The sequence below is a fragment of the Chlamydotis macqueenii genome, chromosome 19, assembly GCF_036417535.1.
Source record: "Chlamydotis macqueenii isolate bChlMac1 chromosome 19, bChlMac1.mat, whole genome shotgun sequence".
NCBI lineage: Eukaryota > Metazoa > Chordata > Aves > Otidiformes > Otididae > Chlamydotis > Chlamydotis macqueenii.
Genome location: NC_141574.1, coordinates 12,944,537 through 12,962,427, shown reverse-complemented (window position 1 = coordinate 12,962,427; position 17,891 = coordinate 12,944,537). Strand labels below are relative to the sequence as shown.

Genomic DNA, 17,891 nt, shown 5'->3' with positions numbered 1-17,891 from the left:
TCCTCCCAGCCCCTCCCAGCCCCCCCAGTTCCCTCCCAGTCCGCCCCGGTTCAATCCCAGTTCAGTCCCAGTCCTCCTAGCCCAGTCCCAGTCCCCCCCCAGTCCCTCCCAGTCCCTCCAAGTCCCTCCCAGTCCCTCCCAGTCCCCCGCAGTCCCCTCCCAATCCCCACCAGTCCCCCCAGTTCCATTCCAGCCCCTCCCAGTTCCCTCCCAGTTCAATCCCAGCTCGATCCCAGTGCTCCGAGGGCAGTCCCAGTGCCCCGCAGCCCCGCCGCAGCGCCCCCAGTTTGCCCCAGTACCTGTTGTACATGGCCCAGAGCAGGGGGGCGTTGGGCGCCGCCCCCAGCCGCCGCCGGGCCTGCTGCACCGGGGGAGGGGCGGCCGCCAGCTCCTCCTGCGGCCCCGCGCGTCACAGCCCCGCCCCCGCCCTGCCCCTGCCCCGCCCCTGCCACGCCCCCGTGTCACAGCCCCACCCCTGCCCCGCCCCTGCCCCGCCCCCCGTGTCACAGCCCCGCCCCCACCCCCGCCCCCACCCTGTGACCCACAAGTGACCCTCCCCCAACCCTTAACTGAGCTCCCTGACCCACAAGTGCCCCCCCCCGACCCACAAGTGGCCCTTGGGGCCTCCAGGTGGACTCTGGGCCCCCCAAGTGCCCCCCACAGGCCCCCCGAGTGCCCCCAGGCCCCCCGAGTGCCCCTTGAGGGCCCCCAAAACTGACCCCCAGGACCCACAAGTGGCCCTCCCCAGACCCCCAAGCGCCCCCCCGGACCCACAAGTGGCCCCCCACGGGACCCCCAAGTGCCCCCCCGCCCGACCTCCGTGAAGAGGTGCGCCAGGATGAGCTCGCTGCTGGAGGACGTCAGGCCCGACAGCTGGGGGGGCACCCGTGGGACCCACGGCGACCCACGGTGACCAACGGCGACCCACCGCGACCCACCGGCACCCACAGACACCGTAGGGACCCACCGCGACCCACAGCGACCCACAGACACCGTAGGGACCCACAGCGACCCACGGCGACCCACGGCGACCCACAGACACCCACAGACACGGTAGGGACCCACAGCGACCCACAGACACCGTAGCGACCCACAGCGACCCACAGCGACCCACAGACACCGTAGGGACCCAGAGCGACCCACAGCGACCCACAGACACCACAGCGACCCACAGCGACCCACAGACACCGTAGGGACCCACCGTGACCCACAGCGACCCACAGCGACCCACAGACACCGTAGGGACCCACAGCGACCCACAGCGACCCACGGCGACCCACAGACACCGTAGGGACCCACAGCGACCCACAGCGACCCACAGACACCGTAGGGACCCACAGCGACCCACAGCAACCGTAGGGACCCACCGCGACCCACAGCGACCCACAGACACCGTAGGGACCCACAGCGACCCACGGCGACCCACAGACACCGTAGGGACCCACAGCGACCCACAGCTACCATAGGGACCCACAGCGACCCACAGCCGCCCACCAACACCGTAGGGACCCACAGCCACCCACAGCCACCCACAGACACCGTAGGGACCCACAGTGACCCACGGCCGCCCACCGCCACCCACAGCGACCCACGGCGACCCATAGGAACCCACAGTGAGCCACACGCGACCCCAAGCGACCCACAGCGCCACGGGGCCAGCAGCAGGGACCCCCCCAAACCCCGCCCCCTTCTGCCCCACCCCTCTCCCCATTGGCCCTCCCCACCCGCCAGCCCCGCCCACCTTGTGCGCCACCCAATCCACCCAGCCCTTGGCGCGGGGGTTGATGTTGATCAGCACCAGCCCCTCCACCGCCTCGGGGTGCAGCAGCTGTGGGGCGGGGCCAGACCCATAGCGCCCCACGGCCACGCCCTCCCACCCCATAGTGACCCCCCAGCCCCATAGTGACCCCCCAGCCCCACAGCCACGCCCCCCGAGAGCCCCCAGCGACCCACAAGTGCCAAACCAAGAGACCCCACTAACCTCCTCCAGCCCCATAGCGCCCCACGGCCACGCCCCCCCAGCCCCATAGCAACCCCCCAGCCCCATAGCGACTCCCCAGCCCCATAGCGACGCCCCCCTGCCCCATAGTGACCCCCCAGCCCCACAGCCGAGCCCCTAACCCCCCAGCGACCCACAAGTGCCCAGAGACCCCACTAACCTTCTCCAGCCCCATAGCGCCCCACGGCCATGCCCCCCCGCCCCATAGCGACCCCCCAGCCCCATAGCAAACCCCCTGCCCCATAGCGATGCCCCCCGACAGACCACAACCCCCTAGCGACCCACAAGTGCCCAACCAAGAGACCCCACTAACTTCCTCCAGCCCCATAACGCCCCATGGCCATGCCCCCCTGCCCCATAGCGACCCCCCAGCCCCATAGCGACCCCCCAGCCCCACAGCCACGCCCCCCTGCCCCATAGCGACCCCCCCGCCCCATAGCGACCCCCCCAGCCCCACAGCCACGCCCCCCAGCCCCATAGCGACCCCCCCAGCCCCATAGCGACCCCCCCCAGCCCCACAGAACCTCCCCCGAGATTCCCGCAGCCCTGCATTCCCCCCAAATCTGCCCCCCGCCCTGCCCCACGCCCCGCCCCACATCTCACCCCAAATTTAGCCAGGACGAAGGCGCCGGCGCCCACCCCGATGCCCACGACGCTGGCGATGCTGGGGGGGTGGGCGGGGTCAGGCCGGTGCTGACCCCGCCCCCCCGTCCCGTCCCGCTACGGGTCAGGGGCCCCCTCCCCGCCCCACAGCGCCGTGGGGCGCCCCCCCGCCCACTCACTTGAGGTGCCGGAGGACGCAGGGGACGATTTCGGCCAGTTGCTCCAGGGAGGGGTACTGGTACCTGCGGGGGAGGGGCGGGGGGCGGGGGGGGAGGGGCGACGGGGGGAGGGGCAAGGGGTCAATCGGGGGTCGAGGTGGGGGGAGGGCGGGCGAGGGGACCAATGAGGTGAAGCGATGGCGGTTGGGGGGGGGGAGGGGTGCGTAGGGTGACGCTGCGATGTGATGGTGGTCGAGGTGGGGGGACGGGGGGGTGGGGGGTCAACTGGGGGGGGGGGAGGGGTGGGGGGGTCAACAGAGAGACGACAGGGTCAACTGGGGGTTAATGGGGGCAACTGGGGGTTAGTGGGGGGCAACTGGGGGTTAATGGGGGTCAGTGGGGTCAACTGGGGGTTAATGGGGGCAACTGGGGGTTAGTGGGGGGCAACTGGGGGTTAATGGGGGTCAGTGGGGTCAACTGGGGGTTAATGGAGGCAACTGGGGGTTAATGGGGGTCAACTGGGGGTTAGTGGGGGGCAACTGGGGGTTAATGGGGGTCAGTGGGGTCAAGGGGGGGTTAATGGGGGTCAACTGGGGGTTAATGGGGGTCAACGGGGGGCTTATGGGGGGCAACTGGGGGTTAATGGGGGAAACTGGGGGTTAATGGGGGGCAACTGGGGGTCAATGGGGGCAACTGGGGGTTAATGGGGGTCAACAGGGGGTCAACTGGGGGTTAATGGGGGCAACTGGGGGTTAATAGGGGTCAATGGGGGGCTTATGGGGGGCAACTGGGGGTTAATGGGGGCAACTGGGGGTTAATGGGAAGCAACTGGGGGTCAATGGGGGCAACTGGGGGTTAATGGGGGTCAACAGGGGGTCAACTGGGGGTTAATGGGGGTCAGTGGGGTCAACTGGGGGTTAATGGGGGTCAACTGGGGGTTAATGGGGGTCAACGGGGGGTCAACTGGGGTTTAATGGGGGTCAACTGGGGGTTAATGGGGGTCAACGGGGGGTCAACTGGGGTTTAATGGGGGTCAACTGGGGGTTAATGGGGGTCAACGGGGGTTAATGGGGTCAACGGGGGGTCAATGGGGGTCAACTGGGGGTTAATGGGGATCAACTGGGTGTTAATGGGGGCAACCAGGTGTTACTGGGGGTCACTGGGGGTTAATGGGGGTCAACTGGGGGTTAATGGGGGTCAACTGGGGGTTAATGGGTGCAACTGGGGGTTAATGTGGGGCAACTGGGCCTTAATGGGGATCAACGGGGGTCAATGGGGGTGAACTGGGGGTTAATGCGGGCAACTGGGGATTAATGGGGGTCAACGGGGGGTTAATGGGGGTCAGTGGGGTCAACTGGGGGTTAGTGGGGGGCAACTGGGGGTTAATGGGGGTCACTGGGGGTCAATGTGGGCAAAGGGGGGTCAATGGGGGTCAACGGGGGGTCAATGGGGGTCAACTGGGGGTTAATGGGGGTCAACGAGGGGTTAATGGGGGCAACTGGGGGTTAATGGGGGTCAGTGGGGTCAACAAGGGGTTAATGGGGGCAACTGGGGGTTAATGGGGGTCAGTGGGGTCAACGGGGGGTTAATGGGGGTCAACTGGGTGTTAATGGGGGTCAACGGGGGTTAATGGGGGCAACTGGGGGTTAATGGGGGTCAACGGGGGGTTAATGGGGGCAACTGGGGGTTAATGGGGGTCAGTGGGGTCAACGGGGGGTTAATGGGGGTCAATGGGGGTCAACTGGGGGTTAATGGGGGCAACTGGGGGTTAATGGGGGTCAGTGGGGTCAACTGGGGGTTAATGGGGGCAACTGGGGGGTTAATGGGGGTCACTGGGATCAACTGGGGGGGTCCGTGGGGTCAACTGGGGGGGCAGTGGGGTCAACCGGGTCGTCAGAGGGGTCAACGCAGTCAACTGGGAGTCACTGGGGTCAACAGGGGGGTCAGTGGGGTCAACCTGGGGGTCACTGGGGTCAACTGGGGGGGCAGTGGGGTCAACTGGGGGGGCAGTGGGGTCAACGCAGTCAACTGGGAGTCACTGGGGTCAACTGGGGGGAGCGGAAGAGGGGAGTGCAGACGCACCCCGGGGGGTAGGGCGGGGCGCCCACCTCCATGCCGGGGGGGTCGAGGTGGACGAGCAGGAAGTGGCTGGCGACCTCCCGCATCTCGGGGTGGGCGAAGAGCGGGGCGAAGCACGAGGCGTCTGCGGGGGAGGGGCGCGGCGGGAGAGGGGGAAGGGGGCGGGACTCACGCGTGTGGCCCACGTCCGGCAGCATCAGCAGGGCGGGGCGACCAGGGCGGGGCGCGCCCTCCAGCGCCACGTGAACAGGCCCCAACGGCGTCTCCAACACCGCCCCCTGCTGGCCGGGAGGACCAGACACTGGAACGGGGAGTGGTCGCCGCCACACCCCCCACAGGTTCGCCCCCAAAATCTCACGATTTCCCCCAAGATTCCCACCTTTTGCCCGCCAAATCCCGCATTTTTGCCCCAAATTACCCCATTTCGCACCAAAATCCCCCATTTTGCCCCAAAATCTAACGATTCCCCCCAAATTCCCCCATTTTGCCCCCCAAATCCCACATTTTTGCCCCAAATTCCCCCATTTCACACCAAAATCCCACATTTTGCCCCCAAAATCCCGGGATTTCACCCCAAATTCCCACATTTCGCACCAAAATCCCCCATTTTGCCCCAAAATCTAACGATTCCCCCCAAATTCCCCCATTTTGCCCCCCAAATCCCACATTTTTGCCCCAAATTCCCCCATTTCACACCAAAATCCCACATTTTGCCCCCAAAATCCCGGGATTTCACCCCAAATTCCCACATTTTGCCCCCAAAATCCCCCATTCTTGCCCAAAATTCCTGCATTTCGCACCAAAATCCCACATTTTGCCCCCAAAATCCCGTGATTTCCCCCAAATTCCCACAATTTGCCCCCCAAATCCCGCATTTTTGCCCAAATTACCGCATTTCACACCAAAAGCCCACATTGTTGCCCCAAAATCCTGGAATTTCCCCCCAAATTCCCACATTTTGCCCCACAAATCCCCCATTTTTCCCCCAAATTCCCGCATTCCGCACCAAAATCCCACATTTTGCTCCCAAAATCTTGTGATTTCCCCAAATTCCCCCATTTTGCCCCCCAAATCCCGCATTTTTGCCCCAAATTCCCGCATTTTTGCCCCAAATTCCCACATTTCACACCAAAATCCCACATTTTGCCCCCCAAATCCTGCGATTTCCCCCAAATTCCCCCATTTTCCCCCAAAATCCCGCATTTTTGCCCCAAATCCCCCAATTTTGCCCCAAATTCCCCCATTTCGCACCAAAATTCCCACATTTTGCCCCAAATTCCCCCATTTCGCACCAAAATCCCACATTTTGCCCCCAAAATCCAGCATTTTACACCAAAATCCCACATTTTGCCCCCAAAATCCCCCATTTTGCCCCCCAAATCCCGCATTTTTGCCCCAAATTCCCAAATTTTACACCAAAATTCCCACATTTTGCCCCAAATTCCCACATTTCACACCAAAAGCCCACATTTTTCCCCCAAAATCCCACAATTTCCCCCCAAATTCCCGCATTTTGCCCCCAAAATCTCACATTTTTGCCCCAAATTCCCGCATTTTACACCAAAATCCCACATTTTGCCCCCAAATTCCCGCATTTTTGCCCCAAATTCCCCCATTTTGCACCAAAATTCCCACATTTTGCCCCAAATTCCCCCATTTCGCACCAAAATTCCCACATTTTGCCCCCAAAATCCAGCATTTTACACCAAAATCCCACATTTTGCCCCCAAAATCCCCCATTTTTCCCCCAAATTCCCCCATTTTGCCCACCAAATCCCGCATTTTTGCCCCCAAGTCCCACATTTTTGCCCCAAATTCCCACATTTCACACCAAAATCCCACATTTTGCCCCCAAATTCCCCCATTTTGCCCCAAATTCCCCCATTTCACACCAAAATCCCACATTTTGCCCCCGAATCCCGCAATTTCCCCCCAAATTCCCCCATTTTGCCCCCAAAATCCCACATTTTTGCCCCAAATTCCCCCATTTCACACCAAAATCCCACATTGTTGCCCCAAAATCCCGTGATTTCCCCCCAAATTCCCCCATTTTGCCCCCAAATGCCGCATTTTTGCCCAAAACTCCCACATTTCACACCAAAATTCCCACATTTTTCGCCCAAATTCCTGCATTTTTGCCCCAAATCCCGCTTTTTTGCCCCAAATTCCCCCATTTTTCACCAAAATCCCACATTTTGCCCCAAATTCCCCCATTTCACACCAAAATTCCCACATTTTGCCCCAAATCCCCCCATTTCACACCAAAATCCCACATTTTGCCCACTGAAAAGGGAAGCTAGGGAAGGAATTTGTCCTGTCATAGAGCGGTTCATAGAACTAAGACTACTAAAAGAATGTGAGTCAGAATTCAATACACCTGTACTTCCAGTTAAGAAACCTGATGGGTCCTATAGGATAGTTCAAGACTTAAGAGCCATCAACAAAATAACAGAGGACCTGTGGTAGCTAACCCCTATACCCTATTAACCATGCTAAAACCTGATTTAGCTTGGTTTACGGTCCTAGATTTAAAAGATGCTTTCTTTTGCCTCCCTCTCCATGAAGCCAGCCAGAAAATTTTTGCTTTTGAATGGGAAAATCCCAAAAGTGGTCGAAAGACCCGGCTCACATGGACGGTGTTGCCGCAGGGTTTTAAAAATAGCCCCACAATTTTTGGGAATCAGCTAGCAAAGGACTTGGAATCATGGGAACCACCATCAGAAGAAGGGAAGGTGTTACAATATGTAGACGACCTTCTTATTGCAACCAGAACCAAAGAATCCTGTGTCATTTGGACCGTGAGTCTGTTAAATTTCCTGGGACTACAGGGATATCGGGTTTCTAAGAAAAAGGCACAGGCGTTGTTACAACCCCAGGTCACGTACCTGGGGTACGAGATCAGTGCCGGACAACGGATCCTAGGACAAGCCCGGAAAGAGGCCATATACCAAAGCCCCCGACCACAAACTATAAAGGAACTACGGACATTCTTAGGAATGACGGGTGGTGCCAACTTTGGATATGTGATTATGGTCTGCCTGTTAAGCCACTCTATTCCCTGATAGCAGCTAACCAAAAGGATCTCCAGTGGGATGCTGAGTCAGATCGAGCCTTCCAGCAGCTGAAGAAAGCCCTGATGTCGGCATCAGCATTGGGACTTCCTGATGTGAGTAAGCCATTTTTTCTATTTTCCCACGAAAAACAAGGAATGGCACTAGGAATATTGGCACAAGATTTGGGACCATACAGACGGGCGGTAGCATACTTCTCCAAACAGCTGGATGCCGCTGCGAAAGGGTGGCTGTTCTGGTTTTGTTAGTGGGGGGGTGCTAAGGTGGTAGCTTCTGTAGGAAACTGCTAGAAGTCGCTCCCCTTTGTTCAGTGGACTTGGCCGGGCCTAGAGCGGACCCACTGCTGGCCAAGGCCAAGCCAATTGGTAGCAGAATGTTCTGTGATAACACCTCTGCGATAACGTATTTAAGAAGGGGGAAACAGAAAAAAAAAAAGGGAGAGATGTGAAGCAGCTGAGCGGGGGGCAGAGAGGGGGAAGCGCGAGCCTTGTGGGCCTTGCAGGCCTCACCCTCTGGCCTCCCGCCGGGCAGCCGACTGGGCCCAACTCGGCCCGGCCTGGCTGCAAGAAGTGGAGAGGAGATGAGAAGTGAATAAGATGTAAAAAGGATCCTGAGAGGCGTCTGCCAGCCTGTTGTGAGGAACGGCTGCAGACGCCAAGGTCAGTGAAGGAGGAGGGGGAGGAGTAATGCGGCTCCTGGCCAAGATTCCTCTGCAACTCGTGGTGACGACCATGGTGGAGCAGGTTGTCCCCCTGCAGCCCATGGAGGTCCACGGAAGGGCAGAGATCCACCTGCAGCCCGTGAAGGACCCCACGCCGGAGCAGGTAGAGGCCTGAAGGAGACTGTGGCCCATGGAGGGTCTGCTGGGGCAGCTGTTCTGGAGAGACTGCACCCCGTGGAAGAGATGACCCACGCCGGAGCATTTTCATGGAGGACTGTGGCCCGTGGGAGGGACCCCACGCTGGAGCAGAGGAGGAATGCAAGGAGTTCTTCCCCCGACGATGACACAGAGGCGTAAAACAACACGTGATGAACTGACTGCGACCCCCATTCCCCCCCCTCGCCCCCGACCCCCCCCTCCATGCCGCTCGGGAGGGGAAGGTAGTAGAGATAATGTTAAGCCCGGGAAGAGGGAGGGGTGGGGGGAGGTTATCTTGTTCCCTGTCTCATTCTCCTGCTAGTTTTAGAAATAAATGAGTGTTTTTCCCCAAGTCGAGTCTGTTTTGCCTGTAACGGTAACTTTACAAATTTCTTCCCGTCCTTATCTCAAACCTCGAGCCGTTTTTCTTATATCATCTCCTCCTATTCTCTCGGAGGGTGGGGGGAGCGAGAGAGAGACTGTGTAGTCTGGTCCCGATCGGGGCTGAACTACGACAGTGGCCCAGCTGTCTGAGAGCAGTAGCAGCTGTCATTCTAAACATTCAAGAAGCCTGAAAGTTCACTCTAGGCCAGAAAATGACTGTCCTAGTTTCCCAGACTGTATCTGCGGTCCTTGAAGCAAAAGGAGGGCATTGGCTTTCCCCACAAAGGTTCCTGAAATATCAAGCTATAATGGTTGAACAGGATGATGTTGAAATCGTGACCACAAACATCATCAATCCGGCCTCATTCCTTGATGGGAACATCGGGGAGCCGGTGAGTCATGACTGCTTGGAAACAATTGAAACCATGTATTCTAGTCGAACGGATCTTAAAGATGTCCCTGTCGATGGAGCCGAACATTGGTTCACCGATGGAAGCAGCTATATGTTAAATGGAAGGCGACATTCCGGATATGCTGTTACCACTTTTGAAAAGGTGATAGAGTCCAGGCCACTATCAGCCGACGTCTCAGCCCAAAAGGCCGAGATCATAGCCCTTACCTGAGCCCTGGAGAGAGCCCAGGGAAGGACTGTAAACATTTGGACTGACCCTAAATATGCCTTTGGGGTGGTACATGCCCATGGAGCAATATGGAAGGAAAGAGGACTGTTAAATTCTCATGGAAAAACCATCAAACACGCAGAAGGGATTTTGAAAATCCTGAATGCAGTCCAGCTTCCCAAAAAGGTGGCAATTATGCATATTAAAGCACACCAGAAAGTGAGCACAGAATTGGAAAGAGGAAATGAGCTGGCAGATAGGGAAGCAAAACAAGCAGCTAGAGAAACAATCAAGGTAGAGGGTGCGCTAATACCTGATGGACAGGTATTTCTAGAAGGTAAACCAGAATACACAAAGGAAGTCAGCAAACTTATTAATGATCTAAAGGGGTCATATAATGAGGAAGGGTGGGCCAATTACTACCCCTCACACGGGAGGGTAGTAATTCCCTCCTACATGATATGGTCAGTAGTCCGAGAAGAACATAGAAAAAGACACTGGGGGGAGGGGGGGGCAGAAGCCCTATATAAAGATCTCATCAGGAACATAATAGCGCGAAACTTAGACACTACCGTTAGACAAGTAACTCAACAATGTGATCTTTGTCTCCAGACTAATCCTAAAGTTGTAAAAGGGCCGAAACTTGAAAAAATCGGAAAGGGGAATGGTCCGGGACAACATTGGCAGATTGATTTCTCAGAACTCCCTAGAAAAGGGGGGTATCGATACTTACTAGTACTTACGGATACCTTTTCAGGCTGGCCAGAAGCTTTCCCGTGCGGAACTGCTAAAGCCTGGGAAGTAACCAAAATACTGCTCCAGGAAATAGTACCTAGGTTTGGAGTCGCAGCAGTAATGTCATCGGATAGAGGACCACATTTTGTGTCCAGAATAGTACAAGCAATTAGCCACCATCTAGGGATAGAGTGGCAATTACATACCTCTTACCGACCACAATCAAGTGGCCAGGTGGAGAAAATGAATCACCCAATCAAACAACAGATTGTCAAGTTGGGTCAGGAAACTAATCTAACTTTACCATTAGCTCTTATACGAATACGAACCAGACCAAGAGCAAGAGAAGGGCTTAGTCCATTCGAAATTCTATATGGACGACCCTATGGGGTACAAAAGGGAACGTCTTCACAAATTGGTGAAGAAATAATGACCTCCTATATGGTGGCACTAAACAAACAATTAAAAAGAATTGAAAAACATGCAATGGGAACACGTCGTAGGGGTCTGGATGGGCCTGTTCACGATATACAACCAGGGGACTATGTATATGTTAAGTCTCTTACAGAAAAAACTCTGGAACCACAGTGGGCCGGAGCTTTTCAAGTCCTCCTCTCCACCTACACGGCAATTAAGGTAAAGGGACAGAACTCCTGGATACACCATACTCGGATCAAGAGAGCCTCTGCAACCTTGTGGAAAGTAACTCCAGACAACAACGAAGACTTGAGACTTAAACTCGTTCGAACGGATAAGGGCGGGAACAATGTGGGTAACAAGTAAGTGAGCCAAAAGCAGTAGTGAACCGGAGGGACACCACAGCAAACGATACCGGACAAAGAAACCGGGACCGGCCAGTAACTAATCTCGCCCAAATCTGTCACCGGTGCAGTTTATATCTTATTTGTCATTTTATTATAGGAAATATAAAACCCATTTTAGCAGGTCACCGAAGGCAGTACATTATCTACAGAAGTAGCTGTACTAATCCACTAGACCAACTAAATCCTAAAATGACCAATTGTTTAATTGGAATTGTGATTGGGCTTACAATATTTTCCTGCATCTTACCACTAACTTGTAATCAAAAGGACACCAAATGGCCGTGGTCTCACGCCTCCCTTGGGTTTACAGGAAGCATGGGACCACCTTTTAAACGGTCGGGCTTAAACTTGGCCACTGTGGTTATGCACAAAATGGAAATGTACTCAGGGCATGAGTGGGGCTGGGACAGAGGCAACAGGGATCCTTAATACTATGGTGCGCCCCGTTGTGATCTTATTGATTAGCTTAGGAATTTTATTAATATTAACTATTGTGCTGTACCTATGGGTTTGGAGAATGTTTAAGAAAGTAACACTGTCATAGTTCAGGCCCGATCAGGACCAGACTACGCAGTCTCTCTCTCACTCCTCCCACCCTCCGAGAGAACAGGGGGAGATAATATAAGGAAAAACGGCTTGAGGTTTGAGATAAGGACAGGGAGAAATCCTTAAAGTTACCATCACGGGCAAAACAGACTCCTCTTGGGGAAAACTATTCATTTATTACTACAAACAGCAAGATAATGAGACAGAGAACAAGATAACCTCCCTCCACCCCTCCCTCTTCCCAAGCTTAACATTATCTCTACTACCTTCCCCCCCCCCGAGTGGCACAGGAGGGGGAAGAGGGAATGGGGATTGCGGTCAGTTCATCACGCGTTGTTTTACACCGCTGCTTCATGGTTGGGGGAAGAACTCGCATTCCTCCCCTGCTCTGTTGTGGGGTCCCACCCGTACGCCACAGTCCTTCCTGAAACTGCTCCGGCATGGGTCATCTCTTCCACGGGGTGCAGTCTCTCCAGAACAGCTGTCCCAGCGGGCCCTCCATGGGCCACAGCTGCCTTCAGGCATCCACCTCCCCCAGTACGGGATCCTTCACGGGCTCCAAGTGGATCTCTGCCCCTCCGTGGACCTCCATGGGCTGCAGGGGGACAACCTGCTCCACCATTGTCGTCACCACAGGCTGCAGGGGAATCTTGGCCAGGAGCCACATTACTCCTCCCACTCCTTCTGAACTGACCTTGGCATCTGCAGCCGTTCCTCACAACAGGCTGGCAGATGTCTCTCAGGATCCTTTTTACATCTTATTCACTTCTCCTTTCCTCTCCACTTCCTGCAGCCGGGCCGGACCAATTCGGGCCCAGTCAGCCGCTTGGCAAGAGGCCAGAGGGTGAGGCCTGCAAGGCCCATAAGGCCTGCGCCTCCCCCTCTGTGCCTCTGCCCCCCGCTCAGCTGCTTCACATCTCTCCCTTTTTTTTTTTCTTCTGTTTTCCCCTATTTAAATACGTTATCACAGAGGCGTTATCACGGGACATTCTGCTACCAATTGGCTCGGCCTTGGCCAGCAGTGGGTCCGCCCTAGGCCCAGCCAAGTCCACTGAACAAAGGGGAGCGACTTCTAGCACTTTCCTACAGAAGCTACCACCTTAGGCCCCCCCGTCACTAAACAAAACCATGTATGATGCTTCATATCATTCAGGGAAACTGTTTAAGTAAAAGAATTTACTTAGTGTGATAAAAAGGGGGGATTGATATAGGGGACAATAAGTTAATCACAACTATATATGTATGCTCTTAAAGAATTGTTGTAGTTCAGCCCCGATCGGGACCAGACTACGCAGTCTCTCTCTCACTCCCTCCCCCCCCCCCGCCCCAAGAGAACAGGGGGAGATTTGGTAAACAAAAGAAAACCAGGAAAAAAACCAAACACGTGGGTTGAGATTGAACAAAAAATTTAACAGTAATGACAGAAGAAAACAAAACAGTGATGGAATACAAATATAGTATAATGGCTTACAACAAATCTCCACACCTAGTTTCTTCCACGTAGCAGGAGGCTCCTTTCACCACCCTCCTCACTTACATACTGAGCCCCAGCAGTTAGCTAATTAGTTAACTATCCCAGCCATAGGGGCTACCAGCTTCAGTACTCCACCCAGCTCAGGTAAATATTAACTCTATCCTAGCCAGAACCAGACAAGAATACAGTTATAAAACATAGTCACGTACCCATATAGCTTAGAGAAACAATTAATGGAAGAGGAAGTCTGTTTTTTTTTCTTTTCCTGATGAAGGACTCATTTGTAAGGAGTGAGAAACAGTCCCTACTGCTCAGTGGGAAAAAATCTTTAAAATCCTGAACCTTTTGTTACATGGTGACCAGCTCTGAATACCCTTGCTGCTCCTCACCGGCTCTTGCTACCACACATACAGGTTCCAAACTCTGGGGCTCCGGGCTTTCCTAGACCACCAGGACAGGGTGGTAAAGATCTACAGGCGTAAAAAAAATCTACAGGCCAGGAAGCATTGGGGCTCCGGGATTTCCTAGACCACCAGGACTCCGACGTTTAACACCAGCTCGAGCTGTCCGCCTAGTGTTAAACCACAGCTTAAAAATGGTGAATGTCAGACAGCTGCTCCCACACCAGAAGTGTCAGCTCTGGAATGTCTTGCTGCTTCTCACCAGCTCTAGGCACCACATCTACAGGCTCACAAACATTGGGGATCCGGCATTTCCTGGGACACCAGGACTCCGACGTCTACCATCACCTCAACTCAGCAGTCCCTTTTGAAAAAAATCTTAAAAATCACAAACGTCAGAAGATTGCTCCCACACCAGAAGTGACATTTCTGAAAGCTCTTGCTTCTCCTGCCCGGCTCTTGCCACCGCATCTACAGGCTCACAAATATTGGGACTGCGAGATTTCCTAGAACACCAGCACTCCAACGTTTACCACGGTGTACTTATGGCCGCCCAGTGAAAACACTCTTATATATCATGAACGTTGGACGATAGATCCCACACCAGAAGTGCCAGCTCTGAAAACCCCTCAGTGGCTCTTGCCACCGCATCTACAAGCCCAGCAACACTGGGGCTCCGTTCTTTCCTAGACAATCAGGACTCTGACTTTTGCCACCATGTACACCAGTAAACTTTCAGAGGTGGCACTTTTGGTGTTAAAGCAATCGTCTGAGTTCGTGATTTTTAAGATTTATTTCTCACTGTGCAGCAGCTCTAGGTGATGGTAAGTGTCAGAGTCCTGGTGGTGGAGGAAAGCCCAGAGACTCAATGTTTCTGAGCCTGTGGATGTGGTGGGAAGAGTCGGTGAGGAGCAGCAAGAACTTTTAGAGCAGGCACTTCCGGTGTTGGAGTAATTGTCTGACTTCCTTCTGCGCGGCTGGTTCCAAGTTGACGGTAAGTGCCAGCGTGCTAGCTGTGTAGGACAGTGAAGAGGCTCGACGTGTGTATGTGTCCATAGATCTGCTAGAAAGCACACATGAAGAGCAGTAAGGGCTTTCAGAGCAGCCGGTTCTCGTCTTGGACAGTCGCCAGACATCCGCACTTTTAGTGCCTCAGAACCCCGGACAGCTTGCAAAACACGGCTGTAACTGTCCCAGCGCAAGCTGTTCAGGAAAGCACAGAAATGCGATGTTCGCGTGCTTTTAGCACTGCTCGCAAGAAGCCTCCGGAGCAGGCACTTCTCATGCGGCAACAACCGTGCCTTCTACGATCTTTCCTAGCCTCTTTTCCTCCGGGCAGCCGGCTTTAGCTGATGTGAAGTGTTGGTGGGCAAATCATCCAGAGAAGTGTCGCAATGCTTCTGGGCTGTTAGCAAGAGCGAGTGAAGAGCAGCAAGCGCTTTCCTTGCTGACCCTTTTCAAGTGGGAGATTAGCTGGACATTTGCTGGTTTAGTGCCTTGTTTCTTCTGCGCAGCTTGCACAAAGCTCATTGCGGCTTTCGCGGTTCGAGTTGTGCATCGCCGGAGCTCTGCGGGAAAGAGCGAGAGAAGAGCCGCGAAAGCTCCGAGTGCGGCCAGCTCGCGTGTGGCGGCGATGATCCGCTGTTCGTCGTTTGGAGGGCAACTTCCTTCTGTGTGGCTGCTTCCAAGTTGACGGTAACTGCCAGCGTGCTAGCTGTGTAGGATAGTGAAGAGGCTCGACGTGTGTGTCCGTAGATCTGCTAGAAAGCGCACGTGAAGAGCAGTAAGGGCTTTCAGAGCAGCCGGTTCTCGTGTTGGACAGTAGCCAGACATCCGCACTTTTAGTGCCTCACCACCCCGGACAGCTTGGAAAGCATGATGCTCATCTGTCTTTGACGTTTCATCAGACCAGAACTGGTTTCCAGCAGCAGGTCTGGGTGAGGCACAGGGGTTCAGGAGGGAGAGGACAGACACAAGGCAGAGCCTGGTACCGTGGGCTGGGTTTGGTGTCCCAGGGGTTGTGTGTGTGTTGGAGGGGGCACTTGATCCGGCCTCACAAAGAGCGGAACTCGCAGTTGCGTTGGTAGGTGCTTGGAGTGAGGGCTCTCATCCTAAACTGCTACATTGAGCCCTTCTCACGAGAAATACAAGGAAGGGAGATGGTGTCAGTACAGCAGCGTGTGCAACTGCAGTAATGACCTCCGAATCATGGTGCCTGGCCTCTCGAGAGGACCAATGTCTTCAAAGGGCATCTCTCCACCCAAGAGCTGTTGTAACGCGCTGGGGCTGATCCTGCTGCTTTGCACCTTGGGCACCACAGCAGCTTCTGGCCGCTCCAGAGAGGCTGAGCGGTGGCCCGGGTCCGGCCGGGAGACAATTAGGGGACTAACGCAAGGTGCGTTTGCTGCAGCCCGTGCCAACAGCGGTAACGCCCATACGGCGGCAGTGAGTCATCTCTGGAGCTCTGAGGGCTGTCAGAGAACCCGTAACCAAATACGTGGTGCCTTTTTAGCAGTGGCTGTTCCTGATGAAACAGATTTCGGATATGAAAGGCAAACTGTCACTGTCTCCAGCCTATTCAGAGCATCAGTTCTGCTCTAAAGAGCTCTTGTAAAACTTCTCTTATCAGCTTCTGTTTAAATATGTAAAAACCCTGCTAGAAAGCCCCAATGAACTACTTCATCGCTAAGACCTCTCTAGAGCTGCCAATTTTGTAGCAACTGTTTTAGCAACCAGAAATGCATTTTGCGTTTTACAGTATTCCTTATACAGGAGCCAGCCAGAAACCATCCAAACAATTCAGAGCTGGGTCTCTCTCTTCTAATTCTTGGTTCAGATTACATGTACCGATTTCAAGACAGGCTTCTGCGTCTGCATTTCATGTGGGAATGGCTCTGGAAGGTGCGTGCAAGCAATAAATATATTGCACATGCAGTGATTAACGAGCTTATGAAAGGAACATTTCCTCTGGAAGCAAACTTCCTAGTCCAGGGCAGCAAAAATTGTGAACAGTTGTCTATTTTACCATTTTTACGGTAGAAGAGCCATGTTCTTGAGAGTGACGGAGGTAAGACGATGGGTTGTGGTGTCTGGAGAGCGCCCTGATTTAAACATGCCGATCTCCTTTTTACCGAGTAACTCACGTGGCTGCATGCGAGGGAGATACAGAGCCGCTGGGAGAGGCAGCACTGTTCTGTTTGCGGCTGTAAAGCGCGTGCCCCGCTGGCTGCTGCACGCCCGGGGCTCCAACTCCACAGGGCTGTAACGTGCACGGATGGACTGTCCTGTCCCTCGAGCAGGATGCAGATTCCGTGCACTGTAATGGGGCTCTGAGGCAGCAGATAAACTCCCTGTTATTCATAAACCCTCCTGATTCCATTCTAGCACAAAAAAAAAAAAGTTAAGGAACTACTCTTTTTTTTAAGAGTACAGTGAAATTGTGTCTGATGCCTCAAACAACTGCCAACGCTGAGGCATAAGAAATAGTTTCATTCTTACAGCTCTGGACAGGAGCTCCAGGTTTGGCCGTTAGCAGTGGTGACCTCAGCTGCCTTTGAGACCTGATACCATCTTTTAGAATCACAGAATGGTTTGGGTCAGAACGGACCGTTAAAGCCCACCCAGTCCAACCCCCCTGCCAGGAGCAGGGACATCTCCAACCAGATCAGGTTGCTCAGAGCCCTGTCCAACCTGGCCTTGAACGTTTCCAGGGATGGTTTCTGTAAACACTGGGAGAGGACTTGCTATTTTCTGTATCTGCTCTGAGTTTTTTCCAGGCAGCATCTGCTGCTGCCAGTGTGTGATGTTAAATCCTGCAAAGGCCCTTTGCTAAAAGGAAACTTCAGCTTTTTTGGGGGGGCACCAGCCCCATCTGAACCTCAAGGGCTGCTTGGGAAGGGACCTTGGCAGCGTGCATGGTTGCTCACCGTCCCAGCCTCTTCCTCTCCCCGCGGCAAGAGGTTCCCCGGGGTGAGCGTGTGCACACGCTGCCCATGGGTCCCTCCCGTGAGCCGGCGAGGGGCTGACCGGCCGAGCGGCGGATGTGGGGTTTAGTGATTCAGATGATGACAGGAAACCAGAAACTGGCTAACGAGCCCCGGAGGAACTGGCTCCAGCGGCGGTGGCTGCAGCCGTGAGA

At 54.9% G+C, this 17,891-nt stretch overlaps 1 long non-coding RNA gene across 1 annotated transcript; it reads right to left on the bottom strand.

Moving 5' to 3' along the window:
* Positions 1 to 2,781: 2,781 nt before the first annotated feature.
* LOC147598396 (uncharacterized) lies at positions 2,782 to 5,119 on the bottom strand. Its single transcript, XR_015260611.1, has 3 exons — positions 5,012 to 5,119; positions 4,843 to 4,963; positions 2,782 to 2,844 (listed from the first exon to the last, which is right to left on the bottom strand). It is a non-coding gene; the product is annotated as an uncharacterized LOC147598396 (long non-coding RNA).
* Between the last annotated feature and the right edge of the window lie 12,772 nt (positions 5,120 to 17,891).